Genomic DNA, 19,710 nt, shown 5'->3' on the forward strand with positions numbered 1-19,710 from the left:
CCGCCGGACGACCCTCGCCCTAACTGCGCTGGGTCTTTACCTGGGTCCCGCCCCCCCCAACCTCGGCAGGGAGCCGCGGCCCGCCCCAGATCGGAATCCAGGCCCTAAGCCAGGTCCCCACTGCCGGCCCAGGCCCCACCCCCTCGACCCCCAGCGGCCCGGCCCTCCCCTCGCGCTCCTTTCCCCCTCCCACCATCCACCGCAGCCACTTCCGCCCGTCCTCCGGAAGTGAGTCCGCGGCAACTGCCACCTCCCCGCATCCCGCCTTATTCTTCTAGCCCACTCCCCCCGCCCATCACCACCGCCACCACGGGAGCACGGAACGTGGGTCTGCAGGACTTGAGGTCGCTCTACAGTCACTATTCACAGGACTGGAGACGAGGTGTGGGCAAGACGGGTGTGGGCGAGAACGGAGCTGGGGGCGAGAGGAACTGCCGAGCAAGAAGGGGCGGGGCAGAGTGTGTGGCTGAGAGCGGGAGCTCGCGTCACGAAGAGCCGCTCGGGAAGAAGTGCGCATGCGTCGCGACGCCTCGGCCCGGTCGCAAGGGTTGATGCTTGGACTGCCTGGCCTGGCGGGACTTGGACGGGAAGGGGGCGGAGCGAGGAGCGCGGAAGTGGGGGCGGAGCCTGCAAGGGGCAGTCTCGCCCCTTCCCCTCCGTCCTACGGTCGCCTAGCAACCGCGGTCTTTTTCTGGGTTCTGGGACAGTCTCTGGCTGCTCCCCTCTCCCCATGCTGGTTCTCCTGGCGAGAAGCAGTTCTGGAAGTATCAAGACCTCTATTCACCGTTCCTGTGCTGACAGCGCTATAGCAGTACTAGAGGAAAGCTGTTTTATTTTGTTCATCGCTTACTTTTTCTCGCTGCATCTCTCATGGAGGCAGGACCTTTCTTGGGTCTGAAAAAAGAAAATGATGAGAATAATCAAAAAGTAAGTCACCCTCCCCCCGCGCCCGCAGGTCAGCTCTCCGTTCTACATGCATTGTGCGAAGCACTTTGCAAGTATTACTACCTACAGGTTGGGACCACGGTTCCATGAGCAGCAGAGCGCTTTGCCCAAGGTTATGTGTCTAGAAAGTAGTAAAGACTTGACACAAACTTCCTAGTCTGTAACCCTACCCTACCGTATGCTGTTAATATCGCCTGCCACCTGAGACTCGTCTCCAATAAAAACAAAAACAAAAAAACTTTACCACCCCTTCAAACATTGGACTTCCAAGTTCCAAAATTGACCTGGTTGCTTTTTTCTTAATATATCGGACTGACTTGCTCTTGACTTAAAGCTAAATCCAAGAGGAGCTGCTACTAATTTTTGGAGTTCATATGTCCTCTACTTAATGAAATGTTCTAGAACTTTGCGAGGACAATGGATGGTTTTGCAGCCTTATTGAACACTGCAACCTAGGCTCCAGTGTTCTGGCGTATCATCTGTGATATTGTGATTTATAAGAAGAAATATATGTATTGGGTCTTTGTCTGGTTGCTGACACAGAGCTCCTAAAATCCTCGGAACCTCCTGAGTGATAAGAGCAGGCTAGGAGCAGCTTTTGTTCTAATATTTGGTCTTTGACCACAGTTCCTGACACAGGGCTCCTGAAACCCCTGAAATCTCCTGGGTGATAGAAGTGTCATTTGTTCTAATGAAGCAACTTTACCTGGGCTTGTGGACAGCTCCTGGGTGGGGGCTGGTCATTGGAAAGACCAAAATATGATTAGAAGCTTGGAATTTTTTAACACTCCCCTAGCCTCCATCTTCTTGAGATGAAAGAAGGGTTGAAAATGGAGTTAATGAGAGATCATGCCTAGGTATGAAGCATCCATATAAATCCCAATAGTATGGGATTTGGAGAGCTTCCAGGTTGGTGAATCCATCCACATATGAGAAGGGTACCACACCCCAAATCCAGGAGGGCAGAAGCTCCTGTGCTCAGGGCCCTCCCAGACATCGCTCTCTGTATCTCTTCATCTGTATCCTTTAATAAACCAACAAACATATGTGTCCCTGAGTTCTGTGAGCTGTTCTAGCAAATAATCAAATCCAAGGGAGAGGGGGTCATAAGAACCTCCCATCTTTAGCCAAGTAGAACTGAAGTTGTGGGTAACTTGAGTACCGACTACTTGCACTTGGCATCTGAAGTGGAGTCAGTCTCATGATACTGAGTCCCTGACCTGTGGGATCTGATGCTGTCTCCAAGTAGTGTCAGAAATGAGTTAAATCGTGTCACTAGCTGGTGTCACAGAGAACTGCTTGGTGGGAGAAAACCCCCGCACATTTGGTGTCAGAAGTGAAGTGTTCTGTATGAGTAGTAAAGACGACGCACAGGATGAAATGCTGGGTTTTTCCAGTACGTGCATTGATCTGACATGCTCTTGACTTCAGGCTAAATCCAAGAGGAGCTACTACTAATGTTTGAAGTTCATATGTCATCCATTTAATGACATGTCCTAGAATCTTGCCAGGATTATGGACGTATTTGCAGCCTGTGTTTTTCCCCCCATTTCGAAAGTGAACCTAGGCTCCAGTCTTTTAGCATACCTTCTATCCACATGATTTCTCCAGATTATGAGCAATGACCAACATGCACATTTTCAGTACTGGGAATATAACAGTTGCTGGGTCAGGAGTCTTGAAATGATGCTTTTATTTGGAAAGATGTCATCATAATATTAGAAACATTCTTAATACAAAATTTATATTGCTGCTCAGATATTACAGGCCCACAAATAAGTTCCTGATCTTTTCCCAACCCCAAACCTACTCCACTGTTACTCATCTGCATTAATGGCAGCTCCACTTCATTTACTCAGGCCAGAATGCCAAGAGCCATCCTCATCCTCCTCTCTCACATCCTCTGTGCACTGTCTGGAAATCCTTTTGGCTCTATCTTCATACTTAGGATTCGACACCCCGGTATTCTCACAGCCACCTTCATCCCTCTTTGGACAACCAGGTCTCTCTGCCCTCACCCTCCTACTCCAGTAGCCTAGTCTTCACATGACAGCCAGGGAGATCCTGGTATTTCTCTGCTCAGAACCCCACAGTGGTTCCCCAGTTCATTTGGTGTAACAAGCCAGACTCCTTACAGTAGCCTCAGAGCCCGACACCAACTGGCCTGGGTAGCCCTGACTTGATCTCCCTTTGCTCACTGTGTCTCAGCCACAGTGCCATCATTGGTGGTCCTTGAACCCACCTCAGGGCCTTTGCACTTGCTGTTCTCTCTCCTTATCTCTTTTTCTGAATATTTTCATTACTCCCTCTCCTCTTTCAAATCTTTTCTCACATGTCACTTTCTCATGAGTCCTTCCCTTACCAACCTATTTAACTCTGCCCCTCACACACAGCACTGCCAGCCTCCTTTACCCTGCACCATTTTTTTCAATAGCACCCACTTATCAATTCCCAACATGTTTATTATGCTTACTACTTACTGTCTGTCTCTCCCTGCTAGAATGTCAGCTCCATGAGGGGAGGCGTATTTGGCTGTTTAATTCCTTGCTGTATCCCAAGTACCTGGAAGACGGTCATGGTGCCTAGTAAAGCAGGTGCTCAGCAGACATTTGTGGAATAAATGAATGAATGAACTTGAACAGCTCTTTTTATGATGGAGTATTTTTATCCAAGCCTCTCTCACCTGCAGATACATCAACATGGTGATAAGCATAGTATACATATTTTGCATTGATATTTTGTCATCGTATCATGGATACTATGATGTTTCTAAATACTTCCAAAATTATAACCACTTTTGCTTTTTAAGTGTACTTAGAGTGTTTGCATGCATGTTAACAACAAGTCAAACAATACAGAGTTGTATAAAGAAGAATTTATCTTCCCACCTCCACTAGTCCCTCCCTGCTGAAGAGAGTCACTTTTAAATTTAGTAGATATCCTTTCAAATATTTTCCCTACACACGCATACACATGTGTAGCAGGTACAGATTTCACAGTTCAAAGACAATTATGCCTGAATTGTAACTTCATTTTCTGTATCTCAAGGCAATTTCTATTTTAGGCTTCATTTCCTCTGATGGCAGAAAAACTAAATCTAGTTAATTCGAGATAAATGGTAGCACTTTATGATTTGCTTATTTATTAATCAGTTAGAGTTCAATTCTAGTGAACTCTTTTCTCCTTTCATCTTCACATAATTACCAGGTTTTTAAATTATTGTAAAAGAAATATGTATTCAGTACAGAAAAAGTAGTAAATCACAAATAAACAAAAAGAAAAAATAAAAACCATCAGTAAAGCCAGCAGCCAGAAACATTCTATCCTTTCAGATTTGTTCTGTTCATATATATATATATACACATATTTGAGATCATTATAATTAGCTTTTATTGCTTAATATATTGCAAACATTTTTCCATGTCAAAAAAATTCTTCTATGACATTTTTAATGACTGCCTGGTCTCCCAGTTGTACAAATGTACCGTAATTTGTCAGCCCTGTCTTTGTACATTTGGGTTGTTCCCAACTTTTCACTTTTGTGAAATGACTTGTAGCTAAACCTCTGTGCACATCCTTAGTTATTTCCTCAGGATAAAATCCCGGAACTGTTGGTGCATTTATTGTTGAAGGCTTTTTATGCATGTTGTCAGCAGACCTACAGAAATGTGGCACTGCCTTGATTCCAGCGAGCAGGAGGGTCCTTTTCTTCACACCCTTCCAGCACTGTCTGAAGTCTTCCCCTGTTACCCTGTTTTGATGTTTTCTTGATGATTTTCACAAGTATATTTTTTTCAGACATACATTTTTTCAGATGATAATTATTTTGGATTCGTTTTAGAAACTAGGTGCTCTTTTACAATTTATTGGGCTTCTCCTTGCCTTGGCAAGTATTCTTTGTACTGATTTTAGTCCAACGTCTGACAAGCGTAAGAATCAGTTTGTGTATTTGCTTCTTGTCATGTTCTTTTATCCCAGAATCAGAATTTTAAAGTTTTGTCCCGTAAAGGAACAGCCATACTCATTTTCTCCCTTTATCTTATTATACCTCTTAGCAGGTACAGACTTCTTTCTTTTTAAGGGTTTGAGTTTTATTATTATTTTCTTTAATGGAGGTACTGGGGATTGAACCCAGCACCTCTTGCATGCTAAGCACACATTCTACCACTGAGCTATACCCTCCATCCAATCTTAGCAACTTCTAACCCACTCGACTGCACTTCCAACACTCTTCCACCTTAACCCCCCGCTACTACACTCTTCTGGGTTTCCTCATCCCTCTCTGACCACTCCTCAGCCTTCCCAGCTGCCCCTTGTTCTCTACCCAGCATTTTGTTTTTAGGTGATCCCACAGATGTCATGTGGCTTCCTTTATCCACTCTGTGACAAACACCCAAATAAGGCCTCCAAGCCCCTTCTCCTGTCCTCCAGACCCATATGCCCAGCTGCCTGCGTGACTTCCCAACTGTATTCCCTCACACATAGCTCTAATTCAAATGTCCAGAACTAAACCAGCATGCCCCTTCTCATTGAGTGTCTCCATCATCCAATTGCTTGTGCCAGAAATCCAGAAGTCTTCCACAAAGTTCCCACATCCAGTCAGTCAACACACCCTCAAAGTTCATCTCCCAGTGATTTCATGACTGTGCTCTTCTCCCTGTCTCTTCCCGAGCTGGACCAGTCAGTACAGCTCATGCCCTGATTGTGGGAATTGGGTAGCACAAGACTCAAGCCTGGCCAGCCAGCTCCTTCCTGGGATTTGCTGAGCCCAGGGCAAGTTTCTCTCAGGTGGCAGACCTCAAGCACAAATGACAAGAATTTCAGCTTTTCTACTTAAAGGACAAGTGGACCAGTCCTAAAAGTCTTGGAGCACACTTGCTTAAGATGCGTTAGCCTTGCTCGACCTTCTGACATGAGTTGATGCTAGGGAGCAATCTGAAGCCAAGCTGGTGACTCCCTTTGGGAGGCGTGGATTTTCCAGCCTGGTGCCCTGGTAGGTTTTCCATTATGTAGGGAATGCAGTAAGGTTTACCAGAATGACTACTGGACACATTCTCCTATTTCAGTCTGCAGATGCAAGTTTTATTTTATTCCAGTTCTGCCTCTTACTGCAGCAGTATTTCCTTTGGCAAGTTCTTAACCCTCTCTGTGCCTTAGTTTTCTCATGAATACAGTAGGGATGGTAACAGTACTTAATCCTTATTCAATTATCACGGGCATTCAGTGAGATCATGCATGTCAAGTGCTTAAAATTATGCCAGGCGTATATAGTAAGTGCTCAGTAAATGCTGGTTACTACTCTTACGATTAATTCAGAGAAGTTTCAGTCTAGTACTAACTTACTTTTTTTGTTGTTTCATTTGTTCTATTCTCTTCAAGAACACCAGTTTTGTATATGTTGGGACTCATTTGACTGTCTTCTGCCTCCTTCATTTTTATGTCATTGTTTCTTTTCCAGTTTTCACTTTTTGTGAATAGTTTTTTTTTTTAGTTATGCTTATTCTATTTTTGATGTTTCTAATGTTTCCAGGGAAATATCAGGTTAATGCAACTAAGTTCCCTTATGTTTCCCTTAAATTTAAATTAAAACTCCTAACATAGTACGCCTGTTTTTTTTCATCCTTCCCAAGTGTACAATTCAGTGGGTTTTAGTATATTCACAGAGTTGTACAACCATCACCATTTATTCTAGAACAGTTTCATTACCCTTGAAAGAAACCCCATGCGCATTCGCAGTCATTTCCCATTCCTGCCTCCCCAGCCCCTGGCAACCATGTTTACTTTATGTCTCTGTGTTGGCCTGTCCTGGACATTGCATATGAATGGCATTGGACAGTATGTGTCTGGCTTCTTTCACTTAGCATAGCTTTTAACATTCATCCAAGTTATAGTATGTTTCAGCACTTCATTCTGTTTTGTGGCTGAATAACCTTGCACTGTGTGTATATACTGTACCTTGTATATTTTATTCCTCAGTTGATGGACATTTAAGCTGTTTCCACTGTGCATCTGGTTTTGCCAGTGAGGCATAAGGAGTGAATAAGGAGACTGGACCGCAGCCTCCACATAAAAGCCTACAGAACCCCAGGTGAAGGAGGAGGTGTTTGGGAGGAATTTGTGTTTCCTGGAGAGCAGCTGGATATGAGCCAGGGCCCTCCTAGATTTTGGGAAATCCCAATTTTAAATGATCTGTTATCCCTGTTATTAGTGTGCACATAGTTCTCACACCGCGTTTTTTCTGTGTCATGTGGAGACAGTCCTGGCCATGGACATGTCCTGACCTTCCCCTTGTCTTCTCACTCAGCCTGCCCTTGGCCTACCCAAGTGTTCTTTCCTGAAACGCCCTCCTCCTGTAGGTGTGTCTTCATGTGTGATTTATTAGTCATCGTTCAGATTTCTAAAATCTGCTCCCTTCAGCAATTCCGGGAGGTAAGGGTGGACTTTTTCTGGAACACTGAAGACAGATAACCCCCATTCCCTTTCTCATGTTCCTTGCAGCTTCAAAAAAAAAGGGGGGGGGGGTTGTGGGGAGCCCGGAGTTGCACTGCAAATACAGGACTGAAGAGGATGTGACAAGCCCAGACATCTCCATAGCTAAAGGGTAAAGCTGGGGACTTGCAGACACTGTGAGGAATCCACTGAAATCCAGAATATTAAGCAGAGACTTGGAATGAAGGTGGGGTTACAGGTGGAGGACACTTGGGAATTCCAGCTCAATCATGGAATGAAAGCTGTTTAAATACACTTAAGATCATAGCTCTTTCTTGCTTTATTTGACACTGGAAGATGGGCTATCTTGTATGTGATTTTCCCTATTCAATCCTTGTATTGTTATGTTAATTATATTAATTTGGGGCATTTCTCCCCAACAAGATCACAAGGTGCTGCTGCTGCTGCTGCTTTTTTTTTTTTTTTTTTGCTTGTTTTGGTTTTTTAATATTATTTATTTTTATTGAAGTATAGTTGATTCACAATGTTGTGTTAATTTCTGGTGTACAGTGTACTGTTTCAGTTATACATACATATATATACCTTTTCATGTTCTTTTTCATAACAGGCTATTACAAAGCACCGAATATAGTTCCCTGTGCTATCCAGTAGGACATTGTTGTTTATCTATTTTATAGATTATGAGCTTCTTAAGGGAACAGACCCTGTTTACCTTAAAACACTCACATATTTCTGTATTTGTTCAATTCAATGAACAGTCAGCTGCCAGCTCAGATCCTGGCTCCTCTGATTTCTGTGGACTCAGGAGATACAGTTTCCTTTTCCAAGGCTCAGATAGTGAAATCTGTCCTTCACTCCTGGCAAGGCATTCATGAGGATCAAATGAAACCAAGGCTGTGGGAACGCTTTTAAAACTGAAAAGAATTATGTAAATACCTGTGATATTTAGGAGTTCCCAGATAACAATCAGAAAGTGCCAGGGTACTAGTGGCTTTGAGCATTCAGGGGAGAACCCCTCAGTGCCTTCTCCATCTGTGAACAGAGAAAGCCCTGAGCACCCCCTCCCTTAGGAAGCTGCTCGCGTTTCTCACCTGGCCTCTCCCTTTTTCAGGCTCTCAAAGTGTGATTCTGTCACAGAGAAAGCCAGGCTGCTTTTAAACACCTTCCTTTAACATTATTACCATTACTTTGTATTATTATTACTTATAACAGTTATTACTTATAACAGTATTACAAGTTCTGACTGTCACTGCTTTGGTTGATTGGCTTTTAAGTCTGTGAATTTGCATTTAAACCTGGGGCATTTGCTCAGGTTGGTATTGCCTTAGACCAGTGCCATCAGCAGGGGTTGTCCAGTGACCTAATGAATATTTGAAACCTTAGATACTGAAGCCAAGAAGCTGAGGCTTTCCTGAACTGGGCCTCCACAGTGTGGGGAGTGGTGGAAAGAGGGGAGAAGACGGGGAAGAGAGTAGTCAGGCAAGAACAGTCAAAATAGAAGTGTCTTTTGCCTTCAGGATGTTATCAGGTCACAGGGAGAGAGGAGCCTGGTTCTCAAGAAAGAACAAAGACACTTGCAAGTAAAAAAACTGAAGACAATTCACATGTGTTGATGTAAAGAATAAAGAAGTGTTTAGAAGGATGTAAAATTAATTAGAAATAATTTCTGAGGCCAGGTAGCTCACCAGCAAGGTCTTGAAGGGAACCAGGAGAGGAACCCCTGGCTTAGGGGTCATAAATCTCCTTCTTTACTTCAAGCAGAACCAAGCTCAAATAGGACTATTTCTAATCCTTATCAGCGAAACTGGGCCTGGTGTTGGAAGCTGGGGTGCTGGTTCTGCTTGCAGTGACCTGACCAAATCCTTTAAAGTATCTCCTCACGTAGGAGCAGCTGAAAAGTACTTGGGGGAAGCAATTACAACTATTAACCTGAAACCAAAGTTATGACTTTATCATAATTCCTTTGTCTTTTTTGAAATGGGCTTTAAACCAGAACACCTATTTCTAATCATTAGAAACACTTGAAATAATTGTCAGTAATCTTTAATAATCATAGGAAGGAGAACATGTATATTAGTCTTTGAACGTACCATCTCTGATCTTTTGGTCGATGTGTGATTCACTGTTTTCCACCTTATTTGGGGACAAAGGTGTGGTACACACATCACCCCATCACCCCACCTCCCAAACCAATATTAGGCTCCTCCAGAATAATGGAAGAACATAAGTTAAGGGCAATCCAACACCCTCAACATCAGATATCATCTGGAAACTGTTTAAGGCAAAAAAAAATTTTTTTAAAGGGGCCACCAGCTTCTAGGAGTTAAAGATCGACTCCTTTGCCTGCCACCTCGCAGCTGTGTCACTGTTGTGTGGCAGTCACCTCCACGTTGCGTCATGCACTGAATCATCATTCCTAGGAACTGTTGAAGGACTGACCTCAGATGATTGGCCCTGCTAAATAGATCAGACCCATTTGTGGTCATGTCCAGGGGAATATTAAACTCGCTTGCATTCTGACATGCCTTCTTGAGTGGGTGAACAACAACTGGAATTTCAGTAGAGAATTGGGTGTGATGTATGAAATGGATCGCATTACTCACCTGCAACCCTGAGTGAGGAGACTATTTCAAGAAAAAAACTTTTTTTGATTTACTTTTTTCTGGGCTTTGTCAGTACCCAAAAACACCAGAAGCAGTCTGTTCCAAGGAAATGATCAGGGATGGTTGGTCTGAGGAACACGGAGATTTCTGAGTTCATCTCCCTTCCCTCAGCTTGGGGTGCCAGTGCCACCCCTTCCTGCCCCCACCCACCAAAGTCCTCAGAAGTCTTCTACTGCCAGCCCAAATGCTACTTGCTCCTTGAAACCTCAGTAGGTGTCAGCACTTATTCTTCCTTGCTGTGTACTAGAATTCCCAGGTCTTACTCCTTTGCTCATTCCTCACTTCCACCTTACCCCCGGCGGTATCTTGAGAGACTCCGGTGGAGTGTGAATGGCTGCGGGATGTAGTGGATGTGAGCAGCCACAGAGGAAACGGAAGTTTCAGCGAAGTCCTTTATGGAAGTCCTCCCAGAGAGGCTGTGGAATCAAAATTAAGAAAGACAGGTAGAAAAGACAGATACAAAATGTCAAAGATTTAACCTTAAATTTTGAGAAAAAAAGAAGAAACATGACACAGTGGATGAGGCAGGACTTAGGGCTAAAATCTGAGTTGAAATCTGTGGATTCCACTAAACCAAATCCCCAGAGAAGAGAGAGAGCCAAGAACATGTGAGAAACTTGGTTGCAAGCTGTACAAGTTTGAACCAAGAGAGCCAAGTTTGTGGGGTTATGGGAAATAGGATAGGCATTCCAAGACCAATACATGGTTTTCCCATTAAAAAACAGTCAGAGTGCAATCTGAAAATTACGGGAAAGTGCAAGTTTAGGCCCGCACTTGGGAGACACCATGGCCCAGCTGTTTTGTGCATGACTCAAGATCCCAATGTCTTGGGTTCAGCTGCCAGCTGCACCACAGAACTCGGTGTCCGCAGGCAACTCTTAGCCTCTCCATGCCCAAGTTTCCCCCTACTGCCAGATGGGAAATGAATAATGCCCACCATGTCATATTCTGGAGAAAACTGAAGAAGCTGCCAGCAACAGTGCCTGGCACAAACTGAGTACCATATCATGCCATTTTATTATATATTCTAAAATCTGAAAGATCTAGTTGGTGATTTATTTAGAACAAATAAAGAAACTTTAGGAGTAACCTTATCAAATCCTCCACGGATGATGGAACATAGTGTCATTTTTATGACCTTTATAAGCCACTTCAAATTCATTTTATTGTCTGCTAGTCTCCTTGGGTCATTTTAAATGGCTTTTTATGTATTTAAATCTTGTCTTCCAGTATGACTCTTGAATTCAGGAACTTGTGTCTTAATGTCATTACTATTAGACCCTAACAGTGTGAGGCACATAGAACAGAGCTTCATAAATACCTGTTAGGTTTTTTTAAATACTAAATTAAAAAAAATTTTTTTTAATTTCAAATGTATACCAATGACAACCATTTACACATCAGCAATGATTAGTTTCTCTTAGTTTCATTTTTACAAACGCCGCTTTGGAAGATCCAGATGGCCCTGGATAAACCGGTGTTAACAAAGGGAGAGAAGGCCCCAGAAGGAATAGCAGCTTGGGCAGTAAGTTCTGCTGGGTCTTGGTAGTCAGAGGGAGTAGGGACATTTACTGAAAAAGTTTGATGGAAGCAAATGAAAGGGACACCGAGGCCCGTGGCTCATACTTTTCAGCTGCCCCTCTCTGTCCAGCTGCAGCAAACTCTGCTTCATGTGCTGATTCCACAGACGGGGAGCCCCTGTCCTGACGCTGCTCACAGCCCATTGGGGAAACGGGTCAGCAGCCTCCCAGCATGACCCAGGCTGTGGAGGGAGGCCCTGCAAGGCCCCAGAGCTGAGAATCCAACCTGAAGCCTTGACCAGGAGGTGACGTTTGTCCTTCCTGTTAACCAAACATTAAGGGAACTGTCAGAGCAGCAGGGATGCAGGGAAGACTGAAGCACTTCGCTAAACCACCCACTTGTGAGCCATTTCGACAGTGACCAATTTTCTGCTGGGGGTGGGGAAGGGAAAATGAGAAAACAAACCTAGCCCAGAGATCTTAATTCTAGGGGGAGGAACAGACTTGGCTTGCATGGGACAGAGTGTGTGCTTTGATGGAAAGGTAAGACTTTTCTTGGGGATGTATAGAATTGGAGGAGGGTGAGGCAGAAAGGAGGTGGGGGGTGTAGGCTCTGGAGGAGGGGAGTGGGAAGCGAGCTCCTGTCCTCCCAGTGGGCTCTCCCTCACTGCGAGGACCACTTGTAGAGACTGGAGTGACTACAGGGAAAGAGTGGCGTTCTGTTCAACAGCTGGGTAGGGCTGGCGACTGTCCCTTTGCCATTGAGCATCCCAGAGGTTTGGTGTGCCAAGGTCCAGGAGGACCCAAGGGCCAAGTGGACACAATAGGAGCAGGGTTTGTGCCACGCTGGCAATCCTCTGTCCTGTCTAAGAGGGTACCCTCCAGATAAGGGAACCCTCCAGGGGGCTATGGGGTGTAGCCAGCAGTGGAAACTGGGGGGAGCGGAAGGAGGCTAAGCCCGATGTCCCCCTTGCTCCCAACAGCAGTGCCCACATCCTTTCCAGCCTAGATCCATCCATAAGATTCAAGCACCCTGAAAGTAAAGGGACAGAGCATGCAACCAGTTGGGTTGCCAGATAAAATACAGGACATCCAGTTAAATCTGAACTTCAGATAAACAAGGAATCGTTACTGCATGAGACATACTTACACTAAAAAAAGACTAGTCCTTGTTTATCTGAAATTCAAATTTAATGAGATGTCCTAGTTTTTTTAAATTTGTTTTGCTAAATCTGGCATTCCTAGGGGCAGGACAGCATGCTAAGTGAAGCTCAGCATTTTTGAAGATAATCTTAAAGTAGTAGGTTCTTGCCATGTCTCGGCAAAGGTGGGAGCTTCCACAAATGGTGCTGAGTTCTCCAAGCCCTGGGATTTGGTTACTAACTCCCAGTGACAGTCCCCTCTCCAAGCACTGAGCGGCTCTTCCCTCTGGGAGCTGTGGGACAAAAACAGAAAAGAAACACTCTACACAGGCTGGTTTGATTGGCCAGCCAGAGTAACAGGCAATAGCTCAGGGGCTTCAAACTGCAGGTCTCAACTCTTAGAGATTGTGAACCCAGGTCATGCCAGCCTTTTGGATGGGGGGTGGGATGGGCTAGGGGAGGGGTCAGAGTGTGCTGCCTGTATTTTATCTCAAAAAAAGTTTTGCATCTGGGAGTCACTGTGCATGTATATGGCTAATGATATTTCATATGTAGTCAGGGTCCAAAATGTTTGAAAGGCACTGATATGATGTTGAGGCTTGCAGGGTATTATTATTGTGAAAACTGTATTGGGTCAACAGCCAGAATGAGTTGGTCTCATACTCACAGGTTAGGCTGAGCTTGGCCTTGTTCTGGAAAAATCACCCTCTGGAACCACCTTACCTTTTCAGGGAATCTGCAGTCCCTGCACATAGATGACCAGTGCTTCACTTAAATCATTTAAAGTTCCCAGTTCTGTTCATTTTGCTGTAATCACTTACTAAAAGCATACACTGGAATCAAATATTTGTTGTATCCAATCTTTTTTTCTTTTTTTGCTGGGGAGGAGATAATTAGGTTTATTTATTTTTTTGATGGAGGTACTGAGGATTGAATCCAGGACCTCGTGCATGCTAAGCACGCTCTCTACCACTGAGCTATATATACCCTCCCCCTCCATGTTGCATCAGTCTTAGGCATTAAATATAAGTGATAATGTGGAACTAAACGCCCTGTCCAAATGGCCATGATGGTTTTTAACGTTTGTTTTATTTCCTCCTCTAAAGGGAAGGTTTTTCAACTTTGAAATCCATGGAGATTACTTGGCATAATTCCCCAGTGCTACCCTAAATGGTTTTGAGTCATAATTTCTCTCATACGGAGAATATATGATGCTTTTACTTAGAAGAAGAAAAAATGTTTACAGTTTCGCTTTGAATCTTTTTAAAATTCCAATAACAGCTAGCTCTTGATTCAGAGATTATAAATAAAGCTATTTTATTGTCTAATGTTACTGAAGCATCGTGTCCTGTGATGTTTTAGTCTTTATTGTTCCAGGGACTTAGTTTTATCTTGCACTCTTTTGTAGGAAACAGCTTATGAATCTTAAGTCTAAATACTTATTGTCCTGTATCAGCTGCAGCAGTCTCCATTTCTCTAAGTTTTGCATTTATGGTGATTGTAGAAATGATTGCTAATTTTCTTAGGTGTGATAGGGACACTGTGGTTATACAGATGATTGTCGTTGTGCTGAAGTATCTAAGGATCATGATGTCATATTGACAGCTTATTTTAAAACTGGTGTGTGTTGGTGTATGTGTGGTGCAGGTTAGGGGAGGAGAGAAAACAGATATGGTAAAACATTAACAACCATTAAATCTAGATGGAAGCCATTTGTGGTTCTATCAACATTCATCCATGTTTTTAAATTTTCACAATAAAATGTAGGGAGATAAATACCCCCCAAAAAATCTAGGTAAAATTTAGGGCATATTCGTATTTGAAGGAGTATTTTAAACTATGTTTTATTTTCCTCAGTTTCAAACAAGGAGAAGAGAAAGGAAAGAGAAATTCATTTATTTTGAGGGATTGGCCTATGCAATTATGGAGGCTAGCAAGTCCAGAATCTGCAGGGTGGGCCAGCAGGCTGGAAAGCTGCAGGGAAGAGCTGATGCTGTAGTTCAATTCCAAAGGCTGACAGCTGGTGGAATTCCTCAGAGGAAGTCAGTCTTTCTGTTCTATACAGGCCTTCAGCTGATTGGATGAGGCCCACCCACACCATGGAGGGCAATGTGCTTTACTCAAAGTCAATCAATTTAAATGTAAATCTCATCCACAAAGACTCTGACAGAAACATCCAAAATAATGTTTAACCAAATATCTGGGCGCAATGGCCCAGCAAAGCTGACACATAAAATTAACCATCACATCTTCAAAAGGCAGTTTTAACACTTTACTTTTCTAGTCTAAAATGAGAGGAAGAGTAATGTGGGAGGTTGGCAGGGGGAATAGTCAAAGCCGGGTTGAATTCCCACATATTACTCCTCTGAACCTCAGTTTTCTAATTTGTAGAATGGGAATAAGAATGATTACCTTGAGTGACTGTAAAAATTAGAGACCACAGATGGGAGAAGCCCAGCCCTGTGCCTGACACATGGCGGCAATGACTAAGTTTTCAATTTGAAAAGAAGTTTCATCGAACACTCTACATACCTGTCATTTTACTGATGCATTTTATTTGCAGGTGACTCTCCACCCTTTTCATTTTCCTTTTGAAACTGAGCTGTGTATCAACAAGAAGAAAAGTCCCCTGCCACAGTGTCGTTTTCACGTGGTTTTGCAATCTGGTGCCTGAGTTTGCCCCTCAAATCCCCACTAGTAACCGAATTTCCAGACTAGATAAATACACTAGATAACTTCCAGGATTCCAGATGTTGTGAGGAAGTGAGAATGAAACTGGGAAATGATGTAACTTTTCCCTTAGAAGTGGCTAAAAACTTTTCTGGGTGGAGGTCCCCCCCCACCCCCACCCAGAAGGAGGCAGGGAGCTAGGGAACCAAAACCAGGACCTATTGCCTGATAGCTGGCCCCAGAAAATGCTTCTGGTTGAGTAATAGAAAAAGCTACCTTGCAGAAACAGCCCTGACATGATCTGATTTATATATCTATATCGCGTAAGTAGCCCACTTGCTTGACTCACTTGCTCGGCCTAGCTTGATCACATTGTTTGAGAGTCTTTGGTTACTGAATCTCTTTTTTGAAGAGTATTTGTTACACAGAGCAGAACAAACTGGAAAGCAAGCAGGAAAAGAGTAGCCAGTGAGAAGGAGACAAGAAGACAGATTAAAAGGACCCAGCCGGGACCCCAAAAGCAGGAGTTCTTACATCAAGCCACCTGGGCTTAAGGCTCGAGTGTCTTCTCCTCTTTTCCTTTTTTCTAGCAATAAAGCAGCTTTCACTCTGCTTCTTTGTCTCCACTGTGAATTCTTTCACGGCTGGAAGACAAGATCCCACTCTTTGGGGTTCTCCCTCTTTTAGCCGGCTTCCTCATCTGCTAACGGGGAGGCTGGCAGAATCACAGGAGGAAAGTTAGTTGTGGTATTGCTGCTATAGTATTTCTGTTGCAACATGCTTGAGTCGATCTTTGTTTTTAGAGGGGAAAAAAACCTCCTGAGAAGGACACCTCATTGAGGTGTCTTATTTTTGTTTTATTTTAGGGGTATCTTTAGAGCACAGTGTCTAAGAAATACTTTTTTTTTTTAAATAAGTGACTTCTGAATGAAATTTAAAATAATTAATTGAAATAGTCTCAAGGTGACTTAACTATTAGTAAATAGCTAACTTCTGTATCTCAGACATTGTTTTGTAGAAAGGAGAAAATGAACTTGGTGGGTGAGAGACAAACTGGAACAAAATGGGCTGAGGGGAATTCCAATGGGGGGGATGTCAGTGTGCCTCCACACAAAAAAATCTTTACTAAGGCTAGGAACCTTTGAGAAAAAAGTCCAATTCCCCATCCTCACCCTAGTCTGCATTCACTTTAGAATCTTGGCTTTGGAGCACAACTTCTATAGGTCTTGAACCAAGTTCCCTTTTGCTAAAAGATAAAGTGTAAGGAAGGGCTGTGGAAGAATTTTATAGAAAGTTACAAGGCCCAGGGTTGAGAGCTTGGCAGACAGCAGTGTAACAGTCAGGTTCCAACTAGGAACATACAAACCACTCTGAGTATTTAGACAGAAGGAGTCTAATGCAAGGGATTGGTGACGTACTTGGAGATCAGCATCAGAGAAAGCCACCGTCAGATGTTATCAGATACAGCTTTTAAAATAACAATGCTCAAGGAAAATAAAGGCAAATTTGAGAATTTGGCATATTATAAGAAAGGGGGTAAATGGAAAGTCCATAACTGGAAAATAGAATACATATTTCATAGCAGATTACATAGTGAACTGGAAGATAAGTCATGTCCAGAATGAAGCCTAGGTAGGGAGTGAGGGACAAAGGGATGGAAGTGAGAGGTGAAGAGGCATAAGAGATACAGTGAGAAGGTCTAACATACCTTTATTTGGAGTCCCAGAAGAAAATGAGAAAGAGAATGGTATAGAACTAATATTTGAGCACACAGTGGCTGATAATTTACCAAAACTGAAGAAAGACACAAATCTACAAATTTAACAGCACAAAGAATCCCAAGCATGATTACTTACTAAAAAATAATCCACCCCCCCAAAAAAAAGAATTAAAAAAATCCACACCTAAACATATCATAGTAAAACTGGAATAAACCAAAGACAGAGAAAAAAATCTTAAAAGAAGCCATTAACAAAAGAATATATTAAACAGGCCACCAACCAAAGCAGAAGTCAGAAATTAGAGGCTTGGTGCCTCCAATGTGACAAAAGAATATGATGCTCAACTCAGAATTCTATTCCCAGAAAAACAAAACTGAAAAATTAAGATGGAATAAGCTATTTTTAGGCAAACAAAAGTTGGAAGGTTTAACTCTAATAGGGACAGAATGTTCTAAAGGATGTTTATCAGACACAAGAAAAATGACCCAAGGAAAGTTAGGGAGGGAGAAAAGAATGAAGAGCAGTGGAACGTAATTAAAATAGTAAATATGTGGATAAATCTAAATAAATATTTGGTGTAGAAAAATAATGTTTTAACACATCTCTATATACATGTATATATACATAACTAAAATTCACAAAAACAATAGCATAGGAGATAGGAGATAAAGTATTCTAAGATCCTTTCATTGTGTAGGTTAAAGATAAATGTATCAACACTAGGCTTTGCTAATTCAAGAATGATCTTTTAATTCCTTGCCCATTAAAAGAAGAGGAAAATTATGTAATTTCCAACCCAATAGAGGGGGAAATGGAATAATAGAATAATTGTAATCCAATCTGAAAGAAAGCAAGAAAAGAGATAATAGAACTTAGATCAGATGGGATATATATAAAACGCAGTGAATAAGATTGAAACCCAGTGGGGGAGGATATAGCTCAGCAGTAGTGTGCTTAGCATACACAAGGTCCTGGGTTCAATCCCCAGTACCTCTGTTAAAAACAAATATTAAATAAACCTAATTACCACCCCCAAAAGTCTTTAAAAAAATATGGAAACCCAAACATATCAGAAATTATATATTAAAGACCTAATTATATATTAAAGACCTGGTTAAAAGAGGTTATCAGACTGAATTAAGACAAGAACAACAACTATATGCTATTTCCAAGAGGCACATTTAAAACAAGGATACAGAAAGGTTAAAAGTGAAAGAATGGAAAGAGATATGCCAGGTAACACTAGGCAAAAAGAAGCTGGTGTTATAAGTACCAGAAAAAACACTAGGTAAGCAAAAAGCATTACTTCAGATAGAGGTTTACTTTTTAAAGTTTCAGTTCACCAGGAAGATTTAACAATTCTGTATTTGCATGCACCTAATAACATGGCCTCAAATATATAAAGCAAAATTCAGAGAACTATAAGTAGAAATGGATAACTCAACAATTATCTCATTAGTCAATAGAACAGGCAGATAAAAATTCATTAAGAGTAGAGAAGATTTGAACAATACATTACAAACTTGATCTAATGTCTTTTATCTAGGTGACTGCACCAAGCAGGTGCAGATCAGATGTTCTTTTTCAGTGCCCATGGAACATTCACCAAGGTCAAATACACACTGGGCCATAAACAAATCCCAACAAACATTAAAAGGATAGTAATCATATAGAGTATGATTTCTGACCACAATGCAATAGCAAAAATATAAGTAGGAAGTTCCTGTCTGTTTAGAAATTTAAAATACACTTCCAAATAACCTAGGGGATCTGTTGTAATTATTTGCACTTTCTCTTCTTTCTTATCACACCCAAGATCTACCAATTTTAATACTCTTCAAAGTACCAATCTTGACTTTTAATCTTCTCTGTTGTGTTGCTTTCTGTTTCATTGATTTTTGCTCTCATCCTCATTATCTCCTTCCTTTCACTTGTAAAAATAAGATAGATCATTAGTCAACTTAACAATAATGTTTGTATAAAGTTTTACAAAATACAAGGTGCTTTTTCATCAATCCTCAAAGCAACTTTGTGAGTTGAGTCTTTTCCCTCATTTAACAGAGGGAAAATTATAGACATAATTGTTGCATTCACTGGAATACTGGCGCTAAGGTTTACATTCAAGACCAGAGGAACTTCTCCCCATCCCAGGATCTCTTTTTATTTTTTATTCTTTGAGACCTTAAAGGACATTTATGCAAAACAGCCCTGGTTTATGTGGTGGAAGCTTATCTCTCACCAGCCCTTCCTGCGGTAACCTCCAGCACATTGATTACCAAGAAAACACAGGGGTGGGGAAGGAGTAGGGAGCAGAATGTGTACAGCATGAGTGGGCAGGCTGCCTTGACGGAGAAGCCAGTGTGAAGCAGCCCTTGACCCACCCAACACTCTTGGTCACTGGGCTAGAGCTGGAAGCACCTCATGTTGGCCCCTTTTCCAGAATGAAAAAGACAAAGCATGTTTGCTTAGAAACAATGGATTGCTTGCTTAGAAGCAAGACACCCCTGCGTAAACATATACAAAAAATCATTTTTCTCAAATCTTGTGTGGAGTGGTCCCTGGGGGATTTTCTTGGCCTTAAGATGGAGCTGCCTTCCAT

General features: G+C 42.4%; 1 protein-coding gene and 1 long non-coding RNA gene across 4 annotated transcripts in view; one reads left to right on the forward strand and one right to left on the reverse strand.

The window, feature by feature from the left end:
* Positions 1 to 148: 148 nt before the first annotated feature.
* The window catches only part of LOC116662813, a 39,164-nt gene continuing 19,602 nt past the window's right edge, over positions 149 to 19,710 (forward strand). The window contains exon 1 of the long non-coding RNA XR_004318901.1: positions 149 to 927. This is a non-coding gene — a long non-coding RNA (uncharacterized LOC116662813). The remainder of the gene's footprint in view (positions 928 to 19,710) is intronic.
* ZFP62 (ZFP62 zinc finger protein) overlaps positions 10,222 to 19,710 on the reverse strand; it is a 46,031-nt gene continuing 36,542 nt past the window's right edge. For all 3 annotated transcript variants that reach the window (XR_004318890.1, XR_004318891.1, XR_004318888.1), the window contains one exon: positions 10,222 to 10,474. The gene's annotated coding sequence lies outside the window, so the exon portion shown is untranslated. The remainder of the gene's footprint in view (positions 10,475 to 19,710) is intronic.

Source organism: Camelus ferus, chromosome 3 (assembly GCF_009834535.1).
Source record: "Camelus ferus isolate YT-003-E chromosome 3, BCGSAC_Cfer_1.0, whole genome shotgun sequence".
In the NCBI taxonomy this organism is placed as follows: Eukaryota; Metazoa; Chordata; class Mammalia; order Artiodactyla; family Camelidae; genus Camelus; species Camelus ferus.